Source organism: Heptranchias perlo, chromosome 3 (genome assembly GCF_035084215.1).
Source record: "Heptranchias perlo isolate sHepPer1 chromosome 3, sHepPer1.hap1, whole genome shotgun sequence".
Classification (NCBI taxonomy): domain Eukaryota; kingdom Metazoa; phylum Chordata; class Chondrichthyes; order Hexanchiformes; family Hexanchidae; genus Heptranchias; species Heptranchias perlo.
This window is the reverse complement of record NC_090327.1, coordinates 122,346,205-122,373,022: the sequence shown is the minus strand read 5'-3', so window position 1 is coordinate 122,373,022 and position 26,818 is coordinate 122,346,205. Positions and strand designations below refer to the sequence as shown.

At 42.8% G+C, this 26,818-nt stretch overlaps 1 protein-coding gene across 3 annotated transcripts in view; it reads right to left on the bottom strand.

The window, feature by feature from the left end:
* Nucleotides 1–24,725, bottom strand: part of kbtbd2 (kelch repeat and BTB (POZ) domain containing 2) — a 40,526-nt gene extending 15,801 nt beyond the window's left edge. For 2 of the 3 annotated variants that reach the window (XM_067981916.1, XM_067981918.1), the window contains exon 1: nucleotides 24,557–24,718. The gene's annotated coding sequence lies outside the window, so the exon portion shown is untranslated. Of the gene's footprint in view, nucleotides 1–24,556 lie in introns of all 3 variants that reach the window. The other variant, XM_067981917.1, reaches the window with a different exon arrangement.
* Nucleotides 24,726–26,818: the final 2,093 nt, after the last annotated feature.

The following is a 26,818-nucleotide window of genomic DNA, read 5'->3' as shown; positions in this document are numbered from 1 at the left end:
CAGATCTTCAACCTCAACTCCACTTTCCTGTTCTATCCCCATGTCCCTTGATTCCCTTAGTGTCCAAAAATCCATCAATCTCAGCATTGAATGTACTCAACTACTGAGCATCCCACAGCCCTCTAGGGTAGAGAATTCCTAAGATTCACAACCCTCTGTGTGAAGAAATTTCTCCTCATCTCAGTCCTAAATGGCCAGCCTCTTATCTTGAGACTATGGCCCCTAGTTCTAGACTCTCCAGCCAGGGGAAACAACCTCCCAGCACCTACCTTATCAGCACCTACCTTATCAACCCCTCAGAATTTTATACGTTTCAATAAGATCACCTCTCATTCTTCTATACTCGAGCATATAGGCCCATTCTACTCACTCTCTCCTCATTGGACAACCCTCTCATCCCAGGAAGCAATCTAGTGAATCTTCTTTTCCCCCCCCCCTCCCCAAAGCAAATATATCCTTCCTTAGGCAAGTAGACCAAAACTGTACACTGTACTCCAGGTATGGTCTCACCAGAGCCCTATATAATTGCAGCAAGAACTCCTTACTCATACTCCAATCCCCTTGCAATAAAGGCTAACATGCCATTTGCATTCCTAATTGCTTGCTGTACCTGCATGTTAACTTTGTGATTCGTGTTCAAGGACACCCAAATCCCTCTGACTACCAAAATTTCTTAGTCTTTCACCTTTTAAAGAATATTCTGCTTTTCTATTCTTCCTACCAAAGTGCATAATTTCATATTTCCCCACATTATACTCCATCTGCCACCTTCTTGCCCACTCACTTAACCTGTCTATAATCCCGTTGCAGCCTTTTTGCATCCTTCCCACAGCTTACTTTCCCACCCAGCTTTGTATAGTCAGCAAATTTGGATACACTACACTCGGTCCCCTCATCTAAGTTATTGATATATATTGTAAACAGCTGAGGCCCAGACACTGATCCTTGCGGCACCCCACTAGTTACTACCTGCCAACCCAAAAATGACCTGTTTATTCCTACTCTGTTTTCTATCCGTTACTAATCCTCAATCCATGCTAATATATTACCTCCAATCCCATGAGCCCTAATCTTGTTAGCAACCTCTTGTGTGGCACCTTATCAAATGCCTTTTGAAAATCCAAATATACTACATCCACTGGCTCCCCCTTATCTACCCGACTAGTTACACCCTCAAAAGATTCTAACAAATTTGTCAAACATGATTTTCCTTTCAGAAAACAGTGTTGACTCAACCTAATCATATGATTTTCTAAGTGCCCTACCTTAAAATAGATTCTAGCATTTTCCCTACTACTGTCAGGCTAACTGGCCTACAGTTCCCCGTTTTCTCTCTCCCTCCTTTCTTGAATAAGTGTTAAATTTGCTACCTTCCAATCCATGGGGACCGTTCGAGAATCTAGGGAATTCTGGAAGATTTAAACCAATGCGTCCACTATCTCTGCAACCACCTCTTAAAACTCTAGGATGTAAGCAATCAGGTCCAGGGGATTTGTCAACTTTTAGTCCCATTAATTTCTCACTAATCTTAATTACTTTCAGTTCCTCACTCTCATTAGGCCCTTGGTTCCACTCTATTGTCTTCTACTGTGAAGCCAGATACAACATATTTGTTTAACGTCTCTGCCATTTCCTTATTCCCCATTATAATTTCTCCTATCTCTGCCTCTAGGGGCCCATGTTTACTTTCGTTAATCTCTTCCTTTTTACATACTTGTAGAAGCTCTTACAATCTGTTTTTATATTTTTTGCTGGTTTACTCTCATTCTATTTTCTCCCTCTATCACTTTTCCCATGGAGTTTTCATTCTTCAAGAGAATGTATATTCATTGCAAATTATGAATTATTTCTTTAAATATTCGCCATTGCTTATCTACCATCATATCTTTTAATCTAATTTCCGCATCGTCTCAAACTGATACGGTATTGAGTATATGCAATTTTGTTAACTACTTCATCTGGTACCCCAGCTCATGGGCGTAATTAACATCCCAGACAGCTTGTGTGTTTCTGGAAGAGAAGCCATTATGTGCCGAATTTCATTTCATTGCACCTCAATATAAATTAACCCAAAAATCCATCCTATACCAAATAGGCAAAAATCTTGAAACATGTTTATTTCTAGCTAGGCTTCATTAAAGAGAATTAATTGAGGTGTTCTAGCATACTTATTTTGTAATGTAAAGTCAGTTTTCCCATAAACTGGCTGCACTATGGGGGCTAAACATTCCATGCAAGTACATGGTGTCATGATGTCACTCTGAAGATATTGATAAAATTCTGGATAAAATGAAGGCATTATTCCAAAATGCTGAGAAATACAAGTAGCCTAAGAAAAAAACACATTAACAGGAGGAACCTTCCCAATTATAAATTTACATTTTAAAGACGAATGAACTTGCATTTATAACATACCTCAGTACGTTTGAAGTGCAGTCACTGAAAGGTAGGAAACGCGGCAGCAATTTGCGCACTCAAAGGCCCCACACACAGCAATGAGATAATGACCAGATAATCAGTTTGTGATGTCAGGTGAAAGGTAAATATATTGGCTAGGACACCGGGGAGAACTCCCCTGCTCTTCGAATATTGCCATGGGACCTTTTACATCCATCTGAGGGGGCAGTTAGAGCCTCAGTTTATGGTCTCATCCGAAAGACGGCACCTCAGACAGTGCAGCACTCCCTCGGTATCAGCCAAGATTATGTGCTCAAATCGCTGGAGTGGTTCTTGAACCCATAACCTTCTGATTCAGAGGCAAGAATGCTACCACTGACCCACGACTGGAATATTTGATATGGAATTTGCTTCCGACCAGCATTGCCATCAAAAATAAAATTCTAGTGCTCCTTGTTCAGTTTTTCCGTTTATAAAAATACAAAGCATTGCTCACGTTTTAAGTGAACAAACTGCCTAGGGCATAAAAACCCCAAGATCTGTAAAAGAGAAATACTGAATGGATCTGAAACTTAAAATGCAGACAGTTGTTGTTCAACAGCAACACAATCTCAAAGGTGTTATAAATAAAATGTTGTTGTCATTTTGTACAGGGCACTGAATTTATTGCAAGTCCCTCAGCAAGCAGGCTTTCCGCGAATGGCAGAACCAATAACTGAAGACTTATATCCTTCAAATCATTTATTCTCTTGGAAAATATCACAAAAAATTGTTTAAACTTAAAGCAATAGGTGGCACTTAAAAAAAAAATGAAATGTTCCCAGATAAAATACAGGCATTGTGACATCACAGGCACTCCAAGGTACAACCAGTTTGTCAGAGAAAAAGAACTACATAACTGGTGCTGCATAGGACTTGCAGGCACATAGTACACATCTAGATGCATCTGAAGTAGAAGTCTGAATTAGGGACACTCATTTTGAAGAAGTTTTTTCTGTCACGATCTGCAACTTACCAGTGTTCAAAAACTACTGTAATTGTTACAGAACTTTTCATAATGCAATCATTTAATTTAAATTCTTATCACAGTAATTAGAACAAATTGTTAAATAGATGAGTAAGAAGCAATTGTTTTAGATTCCAGTGGTTTGAAAAGGCTTCATTTTATGCCCGTCAAGGTACTGGTGCAAGATCCAAACCTCTATAATCGTAAATTCTTATTTCAGAAAACTAAGCAATTCTTGCAAAAATCTAATCAAATATCATTGAACAAATTTAATGACTTGCCTACCAATGTTTCCTAAACTGAACCTACACGAGTTGCACCTTACAATCCTTTACTTGGACAAATAAAGGCAGTAGGTGAGTGGTCACATTTCTTACCAATTTTAGGAATTTTAAACATGCAGAACTCAACACACAGATAAACAATCTGTAAGTACATTAGTGCCTTCATATTACAGAACAAGGGGAAAATCAGACCTCTAATTGTCCGAATACATTAGGAAGGTTAAAATTGTACTCCATTCTTAAACATATTACCAGCACGTTATACATGGTACCATCTCATCACCCTTTATTCCCCAGCCAAACATGCAATGTGCATAAACTGAAACCTAAAAACATATCTGACTGCTGTCAGCACTTTTCTGCATAATAGTGATCAGTCCAGCAAAATGCAGACAGTTATTATAAATAGCCAGAGAACTGAACGACTATTTTGCAACTGGAATACATTTAATTCTCAATTCTGCGCTATTTTTTTTGTGTGTGTGTGTTAGCAATCCGAGACCAGAATACTAAAATGTCCAGAAATCATTTCAAACACAGAGATTCGCAGTTTTGTAGGACTTTTTTTTTAGAAAAAAGCAATTTTGGAAAATGCTTAATGCCTTTCTCTCTCAATCACTCGCGCTCGCTATCCTCCCCCTTTATCATAATCTACTTGCTATGGAGATCTATGCCCTTAAACTTTGAAAAAAAATTGAGACAAGTTGCCCACCCCGCCTCGACATACATCAATCCACTTATTTTCTGTTGACCTTGGACAGTGGAATTTTAGGCCTCCTGAATAGCATTCCTTTTGCCTCCTCCCTTCCCATTTTAAAAAAAAATTGAGGTTTTTCCTTCTCATTTGCCGATATTTTTCAAGATGCAGACTAATATTACCACCCTGCATTCCTTACTGAGGTGATAGTGAAAAGGAAACAGTCAAGAAAAGCTTTACAACTAGAAAGAAAAATCTCAAATTTCTTAGAGGAGTTAACACAAGCATATTTTTCACTCATGTACAGCTGTATTCAGCATAAATGGGATGATTTCACCAAAAAAGTTAGATCAAGTGATTTTATCATCATCTTCTTCAGGTACTATATGAAACTCTTCACTTTTATTAGAAATCTGTCTTGAAAAATGTAACCTTTGCTCAGTGGTAGCACTCTCATCTAAGTCAAAAGATCCTACATTTAAGCCCCACTCCAGACACCTGAGCACATAATCCCGGGACAATGTCAGAGGTGCAGTCTTCCAAATGAGACATTAAACCAAGGCCCCATCTGCATGCTCAGGTGGATTGCAAAACATCCCATGGCACTATTCAAAAGAGCTGTGGAGTCCTGACCAACCTTACTTCATTGGCTGTGAAGTGGTTTGGGACATCATGAGGTCATGAAATGTGCTATATAAATGCAACTTCGTTTCACAAGTTTCCACAATACTTGACAAGTCAAATTATATTAAATATTTCGTACAATGGACTGGCAACACACTGGATCAACAAATTGCCCTTTCACGTCTGGGACATGGATTTGATCTAGATAAAAACAGTTGATAGTGGCCAGCACGGATTTCAAAACGGACAAACATACTTGACCATCCTCAGAATTGTTTGAGCACCATCAGATATGGGATATGAGGAAATAGTGAATAATGCGCATGGACCTCAGGAAAGCCCCTGGCAGGATACCACATGGGAGATTACTAGAGTTCAAGGGGCATGGAATTGAGGGGAGGATAAAACTAGCTAGAAGGGAGAAAACAGAAAGTAGAAGTTAAGGGCAGTTTTCATAGTGGTGTGCCACAGGGTCATCGTTAGCAAGGCCAGTATTTGATGCCCATCTCTAATTGCCCTTGAGAAGGTTGTGGTGAACCTTCTACTTGAACCACTGCAGTCCATGTGGTGAAGGTACTCCTAATAGTACTCCATCACACTCAACCTGTTTGAGAGTGATGTAGTTAAGTCCAAAACTAAGGTCTTAAATTTAAACAAAAACCAATTACGTAGGTATGAGGAGCGAGTTGGCTAAGGTAGACTGGGAAATTAGATTAAAAAATATGATGGTAGATAAGCAATGGCAAACATTTAAAGAAATAATTCATAATTCTCAATGAATATACAGCCTGAGGATTAAGAGGGTTTTAGAAATCAGCAAAGGATGACCAAAAAATTGATAGAGGGAGAAAACTAAATGAGAGTAAACTAGCAAGAAATATGAAAACAGACTAAGAGCTTCCACAAGTATATAAAAAGGAAGAGATCAGCAAAAGTAAACGTGGGTCCCTCAGAAGCTGAGACAGGACAAATTATAATGGGGAATAAGGAAATGGCAGAGACATTAAACAAATATTTGTTTATCTGTTTTCACAGTAGGGGACACAAAAAGCATAGCGGAAATAGTGGGGAATGAAGGGACTAATGAGAGGGAGGAACTGAAAAGTAATTAAGATTAGTAAAGAAAAAGTACTGGAGAAATTAATGGGACTAAAAGTCGACAAATCCCCTGGACCACCCTACGTTCTTGGACCTGATGGTTTACATCCTAGGGTTTTAAAAGAGGTGGTTGCAAAGATAGTGGTTGCATTGGTTTTGATCCTCCAGAATCCCCTAGATTCTAGAATGGTCCCAGTGGATTGGAAGATAGCAAATGTAACACCGCTATGCAAGAAAGGAGGGAGAGAAAACGCAACTATAGGCCAGTTAGCCTGACATCAGGAAAAACGCTAGAATCTACTGAGGACGTAGTTACAGGGCACTTAGAAAATCATAATATGATTAGGCAGAGTCAACATGGTTTTATGAAAGGGAAATCGTGTGAGACAAATCTATTAGAGTTTTTTTTTGAGGGTGTGACTCAGGTTAGATAAAGAGGAACAGTGGATCTAGTCTATTTGGATTTTCAAAAGGCATTCGATAAGGTGTCACACAAGGTTGCTACAGAAAATTAGGGCTCATGGGATTAGGGGTAATATATTACCATGGATTGAGGATTGGTTAATGGACAGAAAACAGTAGGAACAAACAGGTTATTTTCGGGTTGGCAGGTTGTAACTAGTGGGATGCTGCAAGGATCAGTGCTTGGGCCTCAGCTGTTTACAATATATTTCAATGACTTAGAGGAAGCGACCGAATGTAATGTACCCAAGCTTGTTGACGATACAAAGGTAGGTGGGAAAGTAAGCTGTGAGCAGGATGTTAAAGAGGCTGCAAAGGGATATAGACAGATTAAGTGAGTGGGCAAGGTGGCAGCAGATGGAGTATAATGTGGGGAAATATGAAATTATCCACTTTGCTAGGTAGAATAGAAAAGCAGAATTTTTTTTTAATATAAGAAGTGAGCCACTAAGAAATGTTGGTAGTCAGAGGGATTTGGGTATCCTCGTACACAAATCACAGAAAGTTAACATGCAGGTACAGCAAACAATTAGGAAGGCAAATGGTATGTTATACTCCAACCCCTTTGGAATGAAGGCTAAGAGTAAGGAGGTCTTGCTGCAATTATATAGTGCTCTGGTGAGACCAGAGTTTTGGTCTCCTGACCCAAGGATGGATATACTTGCCTTAGAGGGGGTGCAATGAAGGTTTACTGGATTGATTCTTGGGATAAGAGGGTTGTCCTATGAGGAGAGATGGAGTAGAATGGGTCTAATATTCTCTTGAGTTTAGATGAATGAGAGACGATCTCATTGAAACATATAAAATTCTGAGGGGTTGTTTCCTCTGGCTGGAGTCTAGAACTAGGGGTCATCGTCTCAAGATAAGAGGCTGGCCATTTACAACCGAGATGACGAAAAGTTTCTTCGTTCAGAGGGTTGCGAATCTTTGGAATTCTCTACCCCAGAGAGCTGTGGATGCTCAGTCGTCGAGTATATTCAAGATTGAGATAGATATATTTTTGGACACTACGAGAATCAAGGGATATGGGGATAAGACAGAAAAGTAGAGTTGAGGTAGATGATCAGCCATGATCTTAGTGAATGGCGGAGCAGGCTCACGGGATCAAATGGCCTATTCCTATTTCTCTGTTCTTATCAATAGTTGGGCATAGGACGTTGCCCTGAGGAACTCCTGCAGCGATGTCCTGGGGCTGAGATGATTGACTGTCAGCAACCACAACCATCTTCCTTTGTGCCATATAGGACTCCAGTCACTGGAGAGTTTTCCTCCCAATCCCCACTGACTTCAGTTTTACTTGGGTTCCTTGGTGCCACACTTGTCAAGGGCAGTCACTCCCACCTTACCTCTGGAATTCAGCTCTTTTGTCCATGTATGGACCAAGGCTGTAATGAGGTCTCCAGCAGAGTGGTCCTGGCAGGCTATTGGTGAATAAGTGCTGCTTCATAGGACTTTGCTGATGATTGAGAGTAGGCTAACAGGACAGTAATTGGCCGGTTTGGATTTGTCCTGCTTTTTGTGGACAGAATATATCTGGGCAATTTTCCATATTGTCAGATGCCAGTGTTGTAGCTGTGCTGGAACAGCTTGGCCAGAGGCGTGGCTAGTTCTGGAGCACAGGTTTTCAGCACTACAGCCGGGATATTGTCAGGACCCGCAGCCTTTGCTGTGTCCAGTGCACTCAGCCGTTTCTTGGATTTTACATGGAGTGAACCGAAGTGGCTGAAGACTGGCATCTATAATGGTAGGGACCTCAGAAGGAGGCAGAGAAGGATCATGCACTCGGCACTTCTGGCTAAAGATGGTTATGGAAAAGGACAAGAACAATCAAATGTGAAAATACTTAACTGGAGGAGGGCTAATTTCAGTGAGTTAAAAAGGCAACTTGCCCAGGTGGACTGGAATCAAAAATTGGAATGCAAAACAGTAATTGAACAACGGGAGGCCTTCAGGAAGATGGTTTGGGTACAGAGTAGACACATTCCCATGAGGGGGAAAGGAAGGGCATCCAAAGCTAGAGCTCCCTGGATGACTATAGATATTAAAATGAAACAGAAAAAAGTTTATTATGAATGTAAGGCTCATAATACAGTAGAGAACCAGGCTGAATACGGAGAGAAGAATGAGAGGCAAAGAGAGAGTATGAGAATAGATTAGCAACTAACATAAATGGGAACCCAAAAATCTTTTAAACATAAATAGTAAAAGGGTAGTCAAAGGAAGGGTGGGACTGACTGGAGACAAAAAAAAGCATATCTTCTTGTGGAGGAAGAGGGCATGGCTGAAGCACTAAATTAATACTTCGCATCCGTCTTCACTAGAAGAGAACGCTGCCATTGTAGCAGTAAGGGAGGAGGTAGTAGTGATATTGAATAGGATTAAAAATAGATGAAGAGGAAGTACTTAAAAGATTGGCAGTACTCAAAGTAGAAAAGTCACCCGGTCCAGATGGGAGGCATCCTAGGTTCCTGAGGAAAGAACAGGTGGAAATTAGAGAGGCTGTGGCCACAATTCTCCTTAGATATGGGGATGGTGCCAGAGGAAGGGTGTATTGCAAATGTTACACCTCTGTTCAAAAAAAGGGGAGGGATAAACCCAGCAATTACAGGCCAGTCAGCCTAACGTCGGTGGTGCGGAAACTTTTACAGGCAATAATCCAGGACAAAATTAACTAGCACTTGGAAAAGTATGGGCTAATAAATGAAAGTCAGCACAGATTTGTTAAAGGAAAATCGTGTTTGACTAACTTGATTGAGTTCCTTGATGAAGTAATGAAGAGGGTTGATGAGGGTAGTGCGGTTGACATTGTGTATATGGACTTTCATAATGTGGAGGATAGCAACAGACTTCAGAAGGACATAGACAGACTGGTGAAATGGGCAGATACGTGGCAGATAAAATTTAACGCAGGGAAGTGTGAAGTGTTATATTTTGGTAGGAAGAGTGAGGAGAGGCAATATAAACTAAATGGTACAATTTTAAAGGGAGTGCAGGAACAGACCTGGGGGTGTATGTACATAAATCCTTGAAGGTGGCAGGACAAGTTGAGAAGGCTGCTAAAAAAGCATATGGAATCCTGGGCCTTATTAATAGAGGCATAGAGTACAAAAGCAAGGATGTTTCCATTTTCTCATTATACCATTTTAATGTACACCTTAACAAATTTAAGACTACTTCAAATGGGAATTTTATCAGCTTTTGTCCAATAGCTTACACAGCAGCTTTAGTGTCAGCTTGGCTTGGATGATAACACCCATCTTTGGGTGAGAAGGTTGTGTTCAAGTTATACTAGAACTTTAGCACAAATTAAGCCGGAGCTGAGCTCGTGTCTGACTGTTAAAAAGTGTCCATTAAACACTGGTTAGGCCTCAACTGGAGTATTATGTTCAATTCTGGGCACCACACTTTAGGAAGGATGTCAAGGCCTCTGAGGGTGCAGAAGAGATTTACTAAAATGGTACCAGGGATGAGGGACTTCAGTTATGTGGAGACTGGGGTTGTTCTCCTTAGAACAGAGAAGGTTAAGAGGAGATTTGATAGTTGTTCAAAATCATGAACGGTTTTGACAGAGTAAATAAGAAAAAAAAAACTTTCCAGTAGCAGTAAGTTCGGTAACCAGAGGACACAGATTTAAAGGTGATCGGCAAAAGAGCCAGAGGCGACATGAGGAAACATTTTTTTTTTTAAACGGAGCGAGTTGTAATAATCTGGAATGCACTGCCTGAAAGGGTGGTGGAAGCAGATTCAACAGTAACTTTCAAAAAGGAATTGGAAAGATACTTGAAGGGAAAAAATTTACAGGGCTATGAGGAAAGAGCAGGGGAGAGATACTAATTGAATAGTTCCTTCAGCCTGCACAGGTACAATAGTCCGAATGGCCTATTCCTGTGCTGTACCATACTATGATACTTCAGCCTTGTATTTTGCACACATGTTGGGCTCAGTCATCATTGAGGACAGGGACAGGGACATTCATGGACTGCAAAGCTTTGATCTGATCCATTGGTTCTGGGATCGCATAGCTCTGCCTGTAGTATGCTGCTTCCTCTGTTTAACATGCATGTAATCCTGTGTTGTAGCTTCAAGTTGGCATCTTTTCTGGCATGCTTTTTTACACTCCTCATTGAACCAGGGCTGGTCGTCGTTACCCTTCATGGTCAGTGGATAGGTTGCTATGCTGTGGGGAGGGACAGATTGTACTGAGTAAGCCTCCAAGAACAGGTCACACAGTGCATGGTACTTCTCCACTTCTAGGTAGATGTCGAACATCACACATTCCGATTGGGATATATACGACAAACTGCTGCCAAGTTTGTTCTGAAGAGGTCTGCACTTTTACAGAGGGAGAATGTCCCATTATTCAGCTAGTACTGAGAGGGCCCTTTTTCTTCACTGGGTAGGCCCAGCAAGCACTGGGCTGAGTTCTTGGGAATTAGACCTTGTGGTCTCAGACTGCTATCTAGAAATGGCTGAACGTGACATCTCATTGTAGCATCCTCCTGCATGCTTGGTGAATTGTACATCTCCATCTCTCATGGTCCTCGGCTCTTATGACAGAGACTATCCCTATATTCTAGGTCCTGAAGTCAGCTGTAACGGTTGACAGCCAGGTGCTACCTGGCCTTTGGGAGGACGTTTCCAGGTCTTTGGAGAACAAGCTCTGAGTGCCCTGGAGGCGTCAAGTGACCAGTCGAGTCTAGCAACATTCCCAAACAGCGACAAACGCCTTTTAGCAATTGGGACACATTGGGGGGGGGGGGGGGGGGGGGGGAAGGAGTCATCTTTCTGACCCAACTATTGGTGACACAGTCACATACCACCGAATGTGGCCGATGCGGTTAAGACACCACTGGTTTGCTCTGTCAATTTTTGCCCGGCATGCTTTTGGGACAGTCCAAGTCTCCAATGCATACAGGAGAATTGGAGTGATGCAAGTATTATACTGGCAAAGTTTTGTTGAAAGCAGGAGATGAGATGACTGCACGTTCTCATCCAGGTCCATCAGCACAATTCTGAGTCGTATTTCTGAGGTGCTTCTACACGATTCGTGGATCAGTGATCCCATATAGGTAAACTGCTCCACAGTTTCACATGCAATCTCTAGATTGGCAGAAAAGGAAGAAAGCTGCTGAGTGACTGGACTTTTTCTTCTTCTAGATGACTTGGAAGCCTAAGTGGCAGGCTTCCTCCACAAACGTTTCAAGGGCCAAGACAAGACTGACACCCATTTTTGCCGATAGGGCAACATCGTCTGCGAAATCTAGATCCAAGAAGGAATCGCGGCCAATGGAGGCTCCATTCATCAAGCGATGAGTGCTTCTTTCTAGAATCCAATCCATGACTATCAATGGAATCTGGAGCGATGAAACACCCTTGTCTGGTCTCAGAGTTGAGGACTGAATCTGACAGTATTACCACAATACGTGTAGAAAGGTACCCTCCAGTGGTTGTCTGGCATGGAGTGATGAAATTCGTGGAGCTTATGTGGGATGTTATATGCGTTACGTATGATCTTGAGCTGGCATGTGTTTATTTTGCTGCAGTTGGTAGTTAAGGATCTGTCTCCATATCTCTCATCATGACTCCTTCCTTAACGAAAGACCTCGGTCTTGACCTCAGATTTTCTGTCCTGTCTCTGGTTCGTGGAGGCAAATGTGGTTTCTAGCGTAAAGCTGTGTCTGCAGGAGGACGTTGGAGAGTGGAGAAATATTTCCTGGGAGCTGGCTCATAGAGAACTCTACAAAGCATTGAAGTGTTTGGGCAGTCGTGCCTCATCTGAAAGCAGCAGTATTGGTCATACAGGGAGAGATGAAGCTTGTTGACTAACTGATGGATGGGCATAACCTGGTCCTCGTGGAGGAGTATGTTTATTGTAGCGATCTTTTCCTTGTCCCAGACTCTGAATACACCTGAGACGAGTCCTCCTGGGAGTTCCTTCATGGACCAGATTGGGGAGAGGGCTGATTATGGAGATTTCAGGGAGTCATTAGGCATCACTCCAGGCTGAGATAGTTATAACAACAATGTGCATTTCTGGCTCTCTATTGGACTCGAAGGTGCATGAATGGTAAGCTATGCAGTAGGTTTAGCAGGCAAGTCCAAGTCTCCATTCCCAAGCATGCATTTTGTTGAGGGCCTAGTGACCAGGCCACAATCATTTGGATTTGTAACCTGAAGTTTCGGAGGCTGACCACCCCCTCTTGTTTTGGAAACTGAAGGCCTGGCAATTCATTATGGGGCGGAACTTACTCAGGTCAGGATGCCGTTCCTCAGTGGCATCCTCTCACTCCGCTGGCGAATCGATGAAGCAAGTTCACGAATGCGCACACGCACGCGAAAACCCGGAAATCGTGAACTTGATCCCATTGGTTCGCCGGCAGTTTGACAGCTGCGAATTAAAGGGGCATGCTACGCTACAATCATAGAAATCACTGAAAAATCGTAAACTTATCCAGCTGGAACGAAAATACTTACACCACCAAAAGGTATGCTGAAAAATACCAGGTGTACACTACTTTTTAAAAGTGTGATGACTAATAATGACTGCAAAACAACTAAAAATTAAACTTTAAATGTGGAACATATTACTTATAATATTTTTTGATCATTTCATTAAAAAAAATTGAAAATTAAAAAGTTAAAAAATTTACCTTTAACTTCTGTCTCTAATTAAATTCAACTATTTGCTTGGCTTTCTTTTAAAAATTATTTTTTTTAACACACTGGAATACAGAAGTTTACTTTAAATGAATGATTTCTACTTGCCTGCTTGTGGGCGTGGCTTCTCTTCCTGAAAGATTCTATGCGTGCGTCTTCCATTCTCATATTTCCCATGCAAATCAACCCACGCTGTTACGGTTGGGTTGATGTCGTGCATTTTTGAAAACTTACAAATCACGCAACTCTACGCCACGGATCCGCAGTAAGTAAAATTCGTACATTTAATCCGCAGGAGCTGCTGCGAACGTTACCACACCGCTCTGAGCAAGTTCTAGCTAAATACTTTTAAACCCAACTTCACTCATGGCTCACTGAAACAACAGGTTCATCCTTGACAATATTACCAAAAACTATTTCCTTCTGCAGTTATTCTTTATTGGGTTAAGTCCCATCAAGAAACACTCAATTTGTCTCCTTCTGGCTAAGCAGGCACGCACGTGGACTGAGAAGCACCTGAGCTGGGTCAGTGAGCGCATGATAAGTACTGAAGCGAGGTAAATGAGCTGACAAGTATATAAGAACATAAGAAACAGGAGCAGGAGTAGGCCATACGGCCCCCCAAGCCTGCTCCGCCATTCAATCCGATCATGGCTGATCTTCGACCTCAACTCCACATTCCTGCCCGATCCCCATCAAGTCCAAAAATCTATCCATCTCAGCCTTTAATATATTCAACGACTCAGCATCCACAGCCCTCTGGGCTTGAGAATTTGAAAGATTCTCCCTCTGCGTGAAGAAATTCCTCCTCATCCCAGTCTTGAATGGCTGACCCCTTATCCTGAGACTATGCCCCCTAGTTCTAGACTCTCTAGCCAGGGGAAACAACCTCTCAGCATCTACCCTGTCAAGCCTCCTCATAATGTTATATGTTTCACTGAGATCACCTCTCATTCTTCTAAATTCCAGAGAGAATAGGCCCATTCTACTCAAGCTCTCCTCATGGGACAATCCTCTCATCCCAGGAATTAATCTAGTGAACCTTGGTTGTATCGCCTCCAAGGCAAGTATATCCTTCCTTAGATAAGGAGACCAAAACTGTACGCAGTACTCCAGCTGAGGTCTCACTAAAGCCCTGTACAATTGTAGTAAGACTTCCTTACTCTTGTACTCCAACCCCCTTGCAATAAAGGCCAACATGCCGTTTGCTTTCCTAACTGCCTGCTGTACCTGCAAACTAACTTTTTGTATTTCCAGGTCTCTCTGAACACCAACATTTAATAGTTTCGCACCATTTAAAAAATATTGTTTTTCTATTCTTCCTACCAAAGTGAATAACCTCACATTTCCCCACACACCCCATCTTGCCCACTCACTTAACCTGTCTATATCCCTTTGCAGACTCCGTGTCCTCCTCATAGCTTACTTTCCCATCTAGCTTTGTATCATCAGCAAACTTGGATACATTACACGCGGTCCCTTCATCTAAGTCATTAATATAGATTGTAAATACCTGAGGCCCAAACACCGTTGCTTGCGGCACCCCATTAGGAACCAGCCTGCCAACCTGAGAATGACGCGTTTATCCCTACTCTGTTTTCTGTCCTTTAACCAATCCTCTATCCATGCTAATATATTACCCCCAATTCCATGAGCTCTTACCTTGTGTAACAACCTTTTATGTGGCACCTTATCGAATGCCTTTTGAAAATCCAAATATACCATATCCACTGGTTCCCCTTTATTTACCCTGTACTTGGGTCAAGTGAACTAGGAAGCATTTGGAGCAGGCAGAAAACCTCTGTAGCCTGGTCAGTCATTTTTCACTTCCTCCCCCACCGGTTTTCTCCTCCTGTCAGGATTTTGTGGCTGCATAATACTTTGATCTAGTAAAGTGGTGCAAGGGATGTCGACAAAGCAACAATATATTCAATTAATGATCAGATTACTGGGAATGCAGGAAGAGGCCAGGTGTCTCAGATTCTTAAACCTAGGTTTGCATATTGAGAGTAAAAACCAAACCAGAATAGTGCGCCTGAGAGAGGGTGAGGAGAGTAGAAGAATGTACGTAAAAGTCAAGGCTGCTTTAATAAACATAAATTGGATGAACAGACAACTCCTTGTCTATAGTTACCTCCATTATTTCTCAGATAAAGTTCAAAAGTTCATGGCTTACATTGTTCCAAATAAAAATTAACTCACTGGCTTTTATCCTTGGATAGGAGAGGGAGGCTTACTAGTAGCAAGTTCTAGAATCTGCTGTGAATGGCTAATCTTGCTGTGAGCATAAAAATAATCCTAGTGTGCCATGCATCTCCCACAGCTCCTATGTGTGGTGGCATTCATTAGACTCAGAAAAAAGGGATCCTTAAGAGACATTCTGGAGATAAAGTAGCGGGGAAGGCTTTCTATGATTGACATAGAATCATAGAAAGGTTACAGCACGGAAGGAGGCCATTCGGCCCATAAAGTCCCACTGGCCCTATGCAAGAGCAATCCAGCTAGTCCCACTCCCCTTCTCCGTAGCCCTGCAATTTTTTTCCTTTCACGTACTTATCCAGTTCCCTTTTGAAGACCATGATTGAATCTGCCTCCACCACCACCTCGGGCAGTGCATTCCAGATCCTAACCACTCGCTGTGCAATAAGTTTTTCCTCATGTCACCTTTGGTTCTTTTGCCAATCACCTGAAATCTGTCTAGTCCTTGACCCTTACGCCAATGGGAACAGTTTTTCTCTATCTACTCTGTCTTCGTGATTTTGAATACCTCTATCAAATCTCCTTGAAATTGTCTCTGTTCCAAGGAGAACAACCCTAGTTTCTCCAGTCTATCCGTGTAACTAAAGTCCCTCCTCCCTGGAATCATTCTAGTAAATCTCTTCTGCATCCTTTCTAAGGCCTTCACATCCTTCCAGAACCGGACACAAAAGATTGGTGTGGGAGAAGTGGGTTTCGATTCATGGGGCACTGGCACCGGTACTGGGGAAAGAGGGAGCTGTTCTGTTGGGACGGGCTTCACCTGAACCATGCTGGGACCAGAGTTCTGGCAAACCGAATAACTAGGCGGTAGAGAAGGCTTTAAACTAAATAGAGGGGGGGGGGGGGGGGGGGGGGAGGGGGGGGGGGAGGGCAAAGGTGGGCCGAAGTTTAGATTGATAAAGAGAAAAGACAAGGAAGTTGTACAGGAAAGTGATGGGGGTAATGATAAACAGAGTGTGTCAGGAAGGGACAGAGCGTACAAATATAAGAATGCACTAGCAAAGGAAGCTGGGGTAGGAAAGCATAGTAAAAAGTCAAAATTAAAGGTTCTTTATCTGAATGCGTGCAGCATTCGTAATAAGATAGATGAATTGACGGCACAAATAGAAACAAATGGGTATGATCTCGTGGCCATTACAGACACTGTTGCAAGGTGACCAAGGTTGGGAGCTAAATATTCAGGGTTATTTAACATTTTGGAAGGATAGGAAAAAAGGTAAAGGTGGTGGGGTAGCTCAGTTAATAAAGGATGAAATTGGTATAATAGTGAGAAATGATCTTGGCTCAGAAGATCAAGATGTCGAATCAATTTGGGTGAAGGTAAGAAATAGCAAGGGAAAGAAATCACTGGTGGGAGTAGTATATAGGCCCCCCCCAACAGTAGCTACACTGTAGGGCAAAATATTAATCAGGAAATAAGGGTGGCATGTAAAAAAGGTAATGCAATAATCATGGGCGATTTTAACTTTCACATAGATTGGACAAATCAAATTGGCAAAAATAGCCCTGAGGAGGAGTTCATAGAGTGTATTAGGGACTGTTTCTTAGACCAATACGTCAGGGAACAGGTGATTTTGGATCTGGTAATGGATAATGAAACAGGATTAATTAATGATCTCAAAGTAAAGGATCCCTTGGGAAGCAGTGATCATAACATGATAGAATTTCACATCCAGTTTGAGAGCGAGGATCTTGGGTCTGAAACTACTGTATTAAATTTAAATAAGGGCAATTATAAAGGAATGAGGGCAGAATTGGCTAAAGTGGACTGGGTAAACAAATTAGATGGTATGATGGTGGATAAGCAGTGGCAAACATTTAAAAAGATATTTTATGACTCACAACAAAAACATATCCCTGTGAGGAGGAAAGACTCCACAAAAAGGGTGAACCAACCATGGTGAACAAAGGAAGTAAAGGATGGTATCAGGTTAAAAGAAAAAGCATACAACATGGCAAAGATTACTGGTAAGCACGAAGATTGGGAAAACTTTAAAAACCAGCAAAGGATGACTAAAAGAATAATAAAGAGGGAGAAAATAAATTATGAGAATAAACTAGCAAGAAATATAAAAACTGACAGTAACAGCTTCTACAAGTATACAAAATGGAAGAGGGCAGCTAAAGTAAACATTGGTCCCTTAGAGGGTGAGACTGGGGAAATAATAATGGAAAACAAGGAAATGGCAGAGGAATTGAAAAGATTTTTTGTAACTGTCTTCACAGTAGAAGACACTAATAATATACCAATAATAGTAGAAAATCAAGGGGCAAAGGGGAGGGAGGAATTAAAAACAATCACTATCACTAGAGAAAAAGTACTAGGTAAACTAATGGGGCTAAAGGCTGACAAGTCCCCTGGACCTGATGGTTTGCATCCGAGGGTCTTAAAGGAAGTGGCTATAGAGTTAGTGGATGCATTGGTTGTAATCTTCCAGAATTCACTAGATTCTGGAAAGGTCCCAGCGGATTGGAAAATCACAAACGTTAACACTCCTATTCAAGAAGGGAGTGAGACAGAAAGCAGGTAACTACAGACCAGTTAGCCTAACATCTGTCATTGGAAAAATGCTAGAATCCATTATTAAGGAAGTAGAAACAGGACATTTGGAGACTCGTAATACAATCAAGGAGAGTCAACATGGTTTTATGAAGGGGCAATCGTGTCTGACAAATTTATTAGAGTTCTTTGAGGAAGTAATGGGCAGGGTGGATAAAGGGGAACCAATGGATGCAGTATATTTGGATTTCCAAAAGGCATTCGACAAGGTGCCACATAAAAGATTACTGCACAAGATAAGAGCTCATGGTGTTGGGGGTAATATACTGGCATGGATAGAGGATTGGCTAACTAACAGAAAACAAAGTCGGGATAAAAGGGTCATTTTCAAAATGGCAATCTGTAACTAGTGGGGTGCTGCAGGGATCAGTGCTGGGGCCTCAACTATTTACAATATATATCAATGACTTGAATGAAGGAACAGAGTGTCTTGTGGCCAAATTTGCTGATGATCTAAAGATAGGCGGAAAAGCAAGTTGCGATGAGGACACAAAGTGTCTGCAAAGGGATATTGACAGGTTAAGCGAATGGGCAAAAATTTGGCAGATGGAATATAATGTGGGAAAATGTGAAGTCATCCACTTTGGGAGGAAAAATAAAAAAGCAAAATATTATTTGAATGGAGAAATACTACAAAATGCTGTGGTACAGAGGGATCTGGGTGTCCTCGTACATGAAACACAAAAAGTCAACATACAAGTGCAGCAGGTAATCCGGAAGGCAAACGGAATACTGGCCTTTATTTCAAGGGGGATGGAGTACAAAAGCAGGAAAGTGATGCTACAACTGTACAGGGTGCTGGTGAGACCACACCTGGAGTACTGTGTACAGTTCTGGTGCCCTTATTTAAGGAAGGACATACTTGCATTGGAGGCAGTTCAGAGAAGGTTCACTAGGTTGATTCCGGGTATGGAAGGGTTGTCTTATGGAGGAAAGATTGAACAGGTTGGGTCGATACTCATTGGAGTTTAGAAGAATGAGAGGAGATCTTATTGAAACATACAAGATGCTGAGGGGACTCGATAGGGTAGATGCTGAGAGGATGTTACCCCTCATGGGGGAATCTAAAACTAGGGGCCATAGTCTCAGAATAAGGGGTCGCCCGTTTAAGACGGAAATGAGGAGGAATTTCTTCTCCCAGAGAGTCGTGAATCTTTGGAATTGTTTACCCCAAAAAGCTGTGGAGGCTGAGTCACTGAATACATTCATGGCTGAGTTCGACAAATTTTTGATCAGCAAGGGAGTCAAAGCATATGGGGAAAAGGCGGCAAAGTGGAGTTGAGGTAAAAATCAGATCAGCCATGATCTCATTAAATGGCCCCCCGAGGAGCCAAATGGCCTACTCCTGCTCCTATCTCTTATGGTCTTAATACTCCAGTTGTGACTGAACCAGTGTTTTATAAAGGTTCATCATGACTTCCATACTTTTGTACTCTATGCCTCTATTTATAAAGCCCAGGACTCTGTATGCTTTCTCAACCTGCCCTGCACATATATCCCCAGATCTCTCTGTTCCTGTACCTCTTTTAGAGATGTGCTCTCTAGCTGTCAATGATCATAATTTTCTGAGTGAAATATTAGAAATCTGTGGGCATCCTATTAAATAAGATCAGCACCACATGCATAACCACTGAAATTGTGTGATTGTGGTTTATTGGAGTGACTGGGAAAATATCAAAATGTGCCTATTTGTTTTTTTCTCAGGTGAGGTATTTCGGTCATTAATTTGAGAGGTTGAGCCCATTTACTGATTCTATTGTGCCTACACAACAGAAAAACAAACCCATCTGACATGGACTACAATCGAGAGGAACCAAAGCTCTAGCCAGCTATCACAACTGAACCGTAGGTTCCTGAGGCAGGGAATCTTCCAGTGAAGGATTTACAACAATGTAGAGGCATCAGAGTGGGAATAAGCATATTAAGAATTTTTTTTTAATTTACTAACAAATTTTCATCAAGGCAAGAAATTCAAAATGACTCACAGACCATACAAATTTTTGTTATCTGATTGTGCACTGTGTCATTTACTCACTCCTCAATGCTATTTACTGACAATCAAACTGCTTTTGATTTGTTCATGTTCACTGAATCAGATATTCGATTGATTTAACTGGCATTTCCTTATTTCAGCCACTCATTAATTTTTGCCCCACAGATGTGACACCCTGAAGTCTGAAACCTGTGACACAACGTGATGGCTGCAAGGTGTTTGATTATATAGGTATGCTGACATTACCAAGTAAACTTTGAAGATGCAAACATTTTGCTGCTCGTTTCTAATGCGAAACTGGCCAGTCTCAGGCTGAACCAGAATGTTTGCAACCTCGACATCCTATTTGAACTTTCTGACCTGAGATCCTCTCCATAAAGACCGCCTATTTCCACTTTCGTACAGTCACCTGTCTCTGCCCCTACCCCAGCGTATTTGCTGCTGAAACCCTCATCCATGCTTTTGATACCTCCAGACTGTACTATGCCAATGCTTTCCTGGCCAGCCTCCCATCTTACACCCTCCAAAACCTTAAGCGAATCTATAACCCTGCTCCCGGTATTCTAACCTGACCAACTCTTGCTCACCCATCACCCCTGTACTCGCTGACATACACTGGCTCCTGGTCAACCAATGCTTCAATTTTAGAATTCTCAATTCTCGTGTTCAAATCCCTCCATGGCCGCAACCCTCCCTATCTCTATAGCCTCCTCCAGCCCTGTAACCGTCCAAGAACTTTGTGTTCCTCTAACTCTGGACTCTTCTGCATTCCCCCCCCCCCTCCACTTCATCCCACCATTGGCGGCCGTGCCTTCAGCGTAAAAGCTCTAATTGCTGAAATTTCCTCTCAAAACTTCAGTCTCTCAACCTCTCTCTCTCATCATTTAGGAGGATCCTTAAAACTTACTCCTTTAGCATAACTTTTAGTCACCCATTCTAATGTCTCCTTCTTTGGCTCAGTGTCAATTTTTGTCTTATGATGTTCCTGTGAAGCATCTTGTGATGTTTTCCTATGTTGAAGTTGTCATATAAATGCAACTTCTTGTTTAAACTACTTTTTCAAATTCTCAGACTAGTACAGCACAATTTCAGTGGCTGGTTTAATCTGTCAACCATTTTATGATGGTTTAAGATAGCCAAACATTTGATGCACTGTTACAATGATGAACAGAATATTCAACTACCAAAATAATCCACTGGCAAAGTTTAAGATCAAAACAACAATTTTCCTAATTAGACAACTTATAACTGCTTTATCAGGTTCACGTAATACACAAGGTGAGGCAATTCGGGAGGATATTTGTAGCAGTGACATCCTATGTGACTGCTACAAATCCTCCTCAACCTTGACTTTCTGCAGCCTTTGACACACCTCTCCTCCATCGTCCAGCCGGGTGGGACTGCCTTCACCTGGTTCCATTCCTACCTATCCAGTCATAGCCAGAGAATCACCTGCAATGGTTGCTCTTCCCGCTCCATTACCTCTGGAGTCCCCCAAGGATCTATCCTTGGCCCCCTCCCGTTTCTCATCTACATGCTGCCCCTCAGTGACATCATCCGAAAAAACGTCAGGTTCCACATGTACGCTGACGACACCCAGCTCTACCTCACCACCACCTCTCTCAACCCCTCCACTGCCTCTGATTTGTCATGCTGCTTGTCCGATACATTTCCTCCAATTAAATATTGCTAAGACCGAAGCCACTGCCTTCGCTCCCCACCACAAACTCCATTCCCTAGCCACCGACCCCATCGCTCTCCCTGGCCACTGTCTGAGGCTGAACCACACCGTTCGCAATCTTGATATCCTGTTTGACCGACCTGAGCTTTTGACACCACATGCTGCTCTTCACCGAGATCATCTACTTCCACCTCTAACATCGCACGTCTCCACCCCTGGCTCAGCCCATCCGCTGCTGAAACCTTCATCCATGCCTTTGTTATCTCTAGACTTCACTATTCCAATAGTTAGATGAAGTAGGGAGGGTTGTGTGGAGCATAAACGCCAGCATAGGTCAGTTGGACCAAGTGGCCTGTTTCTGTGCTGTAGTTTTGATGCAAGTTACTAGAATCTTATTAGAGACAGAGCACTTGGACAAATATGAACTGATCAGAGTGCCAGCATGGATTTGTAACAAGTCATGTCTAATGAACCTAGTTAAATTATTTGAGGATGTAACTAATGTGGTAGATAATGGAGTGTCTATGAATGTTATTTATATGGACTTCCAGAAGCCATTCGATAACATTCCACTTAAGAGACCATTAACAAAAATGAGAGCATATGGAATTGGAGGCAAGCTATTGACATGGGTAGGGAACTGGTTAGGAGGTAAGAGGCAGAGAGTAGGGATAATGGGTATGTACTCAAATTGGCAGGGTGTGACTAGTGGTGCTCCCCCAGGTATCTTTACTGGGGCCTCAGCTTTTCATTATTTATTCCTTCACCTAAGTCATTTATAGAGAGCCTTATATACAAGTTTTCTGATGACACTAAGTTAGGTGGTACAGCAAGTAGTGTAGATGGGAGCAGAAAGTTGCGAAGAGACAATGATAGATTAAGTGAATGGACAAAACTGTGGCGGACAGAGTTCAATGTGGGAAGTGTGATCAGAGTATTTTCTAAATGGCAAGAAGCTAGGAACAGTGGAGGAGCAGAGAGTCATGGGGTCCAAGTACAGAAATCACTAAAATCTGGTTGTCAGGTACACAAAATAATCAAAAAGGCTAATGGAATATTGGCCGTTATCTCAAGGGGGTTGGAATACAAAGGGATGGAAGTTATGTTACAGCTGTACAGAGCTCTGGTTAGACCCCATCTGGGAGTACTGCACTCCCTTCTGGCCACCCCACCTCAGGAAGGATACATTAGCCATGCAGTGCAGATTCATCAGAATACCACCTAGGCTAAAAGGGTTAAATTATGAGGACAGGTTGCATAAACTAGGCTTGTTTTCCCTTGAGTACAGAAGATTAAGGGGTGATCTAATTGAGGTGTTCAATATGATTAAAAGGAGTTGATAGGGTAGATAAAGAGAAACTTGAGTCCAAAACAAGGGGGCATAACCTTAAAATTAGAGCTAGGACGTTCAGGGGTGATGTCAGGAAGCACTTCTTCACACAAAGGCTAGTGAAAATCTGGAACTATACCCCCAAAAAGCTGTTGATGCTGGGGGCCAATTGCTAATTTCAAAACTGAGATTGATAGATTTTTATTAGGCAAGGGTATTAAAGGTTATGGAACCAAGGCGGGTAGATGGAGTTAAGATGCAGATAAGCCATGAACTAACTGAATGGTGGAACAGGCTTAAAGGGCTGAATGGCCTAAGCTCCTAAGGCAATGGAGGATGGGATATAGTTTACATGAAATAAAGTCCCATTTCCTGGAAGGCACACATTTTTGGTTAAAATTAAATTAGCCAGTTTCCACTTTACACAGCCACTCTTGGTGTTCTCACACCATAATCAAACTTGCTTCATCTAAGTGCTGTATTACACTTGTGTGAACGTACCAAAAAGTTCACAAATAATTGAGAAATTTCTTCTCACTGGTGTGCATACAGGAAAAACGTGATCCATTTTAACATTTCGACGTGAGTGTTGTTAGATTATAGTCGGTAGTTTTTCAAATACATTGTGTATTTCCCTGTTGGATTTACCTCCCTGCACTTTTCCGGATTGTCTCTGGTGTACAAAACCACACGAACTATTTTCACCCTCTAAATCCGTTCAATGCCCTTGAAATGATCCAAACTCTAGATTTCAATGAGTTTGCAGTTTGTCTCGCACGTCGGCTCTTACAACTCATACCTCGTTTTAAAAAAAGGGCAGTTGAGAGCATCAGTATGATGTCCACAAGCTCAACTTCCCGCCACAGGCATTTCCACAGGAAATAGCCCCCACGCTTAATAAATTCCCATTGTTTTTAAAAACCAGTCGACAAAACAACAGCAAAATGCATCAATTAAAAAACCTGCAGGGGAAATGGTTGGACCAGGACTTCCTGTCGCGCACAGGGAATAATGCGGAGTAACTTCCTTGGCACAGGCGGGCGAAGGAGGCAAATGCCCCATCACCGCCTCGGTCACTACCCACCCGCCTGGCGCCCCGGCCTCGCTCATCATCCACCCGCCCGCCCGCCCGCCGGGCCCCGCTCATCACCCACCCACCCGCCCGGCCTCACTCATCACCCGCCCGCCGGCCGGCCCGGGCCTCGCTCACCGCCCACCTACCGGCCGGCCCGGGCCTCGCTCACCGCCCACCTACCGGCCGGCCCGGGCCTCGCTCACCGCCCGCCCTCCCACCGGCCGGCCTGGGCCTCGCTCACTGGCTGTCCCCTCCCCGGGAGCCATTAGATCGAGCAGGGGGGAATTGAACACACGCAACCCCGGGGCTGATTCGCCATTCCCATCGGGCTGGAGTTGTCTTTCTCCCGGCGGCGGCCAGGGGCGGGTGGGCGGCCGCGCTCACCCCGTCCGCTGACGGTTACGAGCAGCGCGAGGGCCGCCGAGAGGCCTACCTTTGTACGAGACGAATCACCAACTTTCCCCCGACCTCCATAGAGATTTCACCGCCCGTAAACCGCGTCCCCGCCGGGCACCGCATTGAAACTCACTCCGCCCGATGGAAAACCGGCGCCGAAATTTCCGGGCACGTCGCCATCATGAGAAACTCCCGTCAACCGTTGACGGCGTAGTATCGCGAGCGCGCGGTGACGTCACTACGCTCCGCGTCAACGGCAGGGAGCGCGGGACCGCGCGCAGAGGCTGGGCCCGCGCCCTCACAAACGCCTCCAGAAAAAAGCCCGCCATTTTTGGAAGGCGCGTGCGGGGTCGTGTGAAAGGTGGACGGAGCCCAGTGATGGCGGTGATGCGGGTCTGACCAGTCAAATCAACTGCCAGAAACGTATAACCAAGCCAACTAGAGGCAATACCCTTGGATATTCAAAAGGCCTTCCGTAAGGTACCGCATTGTAGACTCACGACTAGGGTCGGAGCGTGTGGAGTCGCAGAACGAATAGCAAGCTGGCTACACAATGGAGAGCAGGGGGTTACGGGTAGCGACTCAGACTGGCAAAAGGTGGGAAGCGGTGTTCCACGGGGATCGGTGCTGGGACAGCCGTTGTTCACAATTTACGTAAAGGATTTGGATTCGGGAATCGGAAGTACAATTTCAAAATTTGTGGAGGACACCAAATTGGGGGGGGCGTGTAGTTAATACAAAGGAAGAATACGTCAAAATGCAAGAGGACATTAATAAACTGGCAGAATGGGTGTGTAATTGGCAAATAAATTTCAGTGCAGATAAGTATGAGGTGGTACACTTTGGTAGGAAGAATAAGGAGGCTACGTACTACTTGGATAAAATAATATGCTTACAGTAAACTTGTATAGAACCTTGGTTGGACCACACTTGGAGTACTGTGAACAGTTCTGGTTTCCATATTATAGAAAGGATAGAGACACTGAAGAATGTGCAAAAAAGATTTAGTAGGATGATACCAGAACTGAGAGGTTATATCTATCAGGAAAGATTGAACAGTCTGGGGCACTTTTCTCTAGAAAAGAGAAGATTGAGGGGTGACTTGATGGAGGTCTTTAAGATTCTGAAAGGGTTTGATAGGGTAGAGAAGATGTTTCCACTTACATCAAGTTACTTCGAAACTACGGCACAGAAACAGGCCATTCGGCCCAACTGGTCCATGCTGGCATTTACACTCCAAATGAGCCTAATCCCTCCTTACTTCATCTAACCCTATCAGGATTCTCTTCTGTTCCTTTCTCCTTCGTGTACTTATCTAACTGCCCCTTAAATGAATCTATACTATTTGCCTCAAACAATCCTTGTGGTAGAAGGTTCCACATTCTTACCACTCTTTGTTTAAAGAAGTTTCTCCTGAATTCCCTATTGGATTTATTGGCGACTGTTTTATATTTATGACCTCTAGTTTTGGACTCCCCCACAAATGGAAACATTTTCTCCACATCTACCTTATCAAACCCTTTCATTATGTTAAAGACCTCTATCAGGCCACCCCTCAAACTTCTCCTTTCTAAAGAAAAGAGCCCCAGCCTGTTCAGCCTTTCCTCATAAGGATATCCTCTCAGTTCTGTATCATCCTTGTGAATATTTTTTGCACCATCTCCAATGCCTCTATATCCTTTCTATAATATGGAGACCAGAACTGTGCACAATACTCCACTAACTGTGGTTTAATCAAGGTTCTATACAAGTTTAACATAACTTCTTTGCTTTTCAATTCTATCCCTCTAGAAATTAACCTTAGAGCTTGATTTGCCTTTTTCATGACCTTATTAACCTGTGTTGCTACTTTTAGTGATTTGTGTATCTGGACCCTTGGATCCCTTTGCTTCTTTATCCCATTTAGACTCTTATTGTCCAAGCAGTATGTGGCCTCCTTTTTCTTCCCACCAAAATGCACCACCTCACACTTATCTATATTGAAATTCATTTGCCAATCACACGCCCATTCTGCAAGTTTATTAATGTCCTTTTGCATTTTGACGCATTCTTCCTTTGTATTAACTACACCCCCCAATTTGGTGTCGTCCGCAATTTTGAAATTGTACTTCCGATTCCAGAGTCCAAATCGTTAATGTAAATTGTGAACAACAGTGGTCCCAGCACCAATCCCTGTGGAACACCACTTCCCACCTTTTGCCACCCTTAACAGCTACTCTCTCCTTTCTGTTTTGTACCCAACTTGCTATCCATTCTGCTACCTGTCCCCTGACTCCACATGGTCTGACTTTAGCCATGC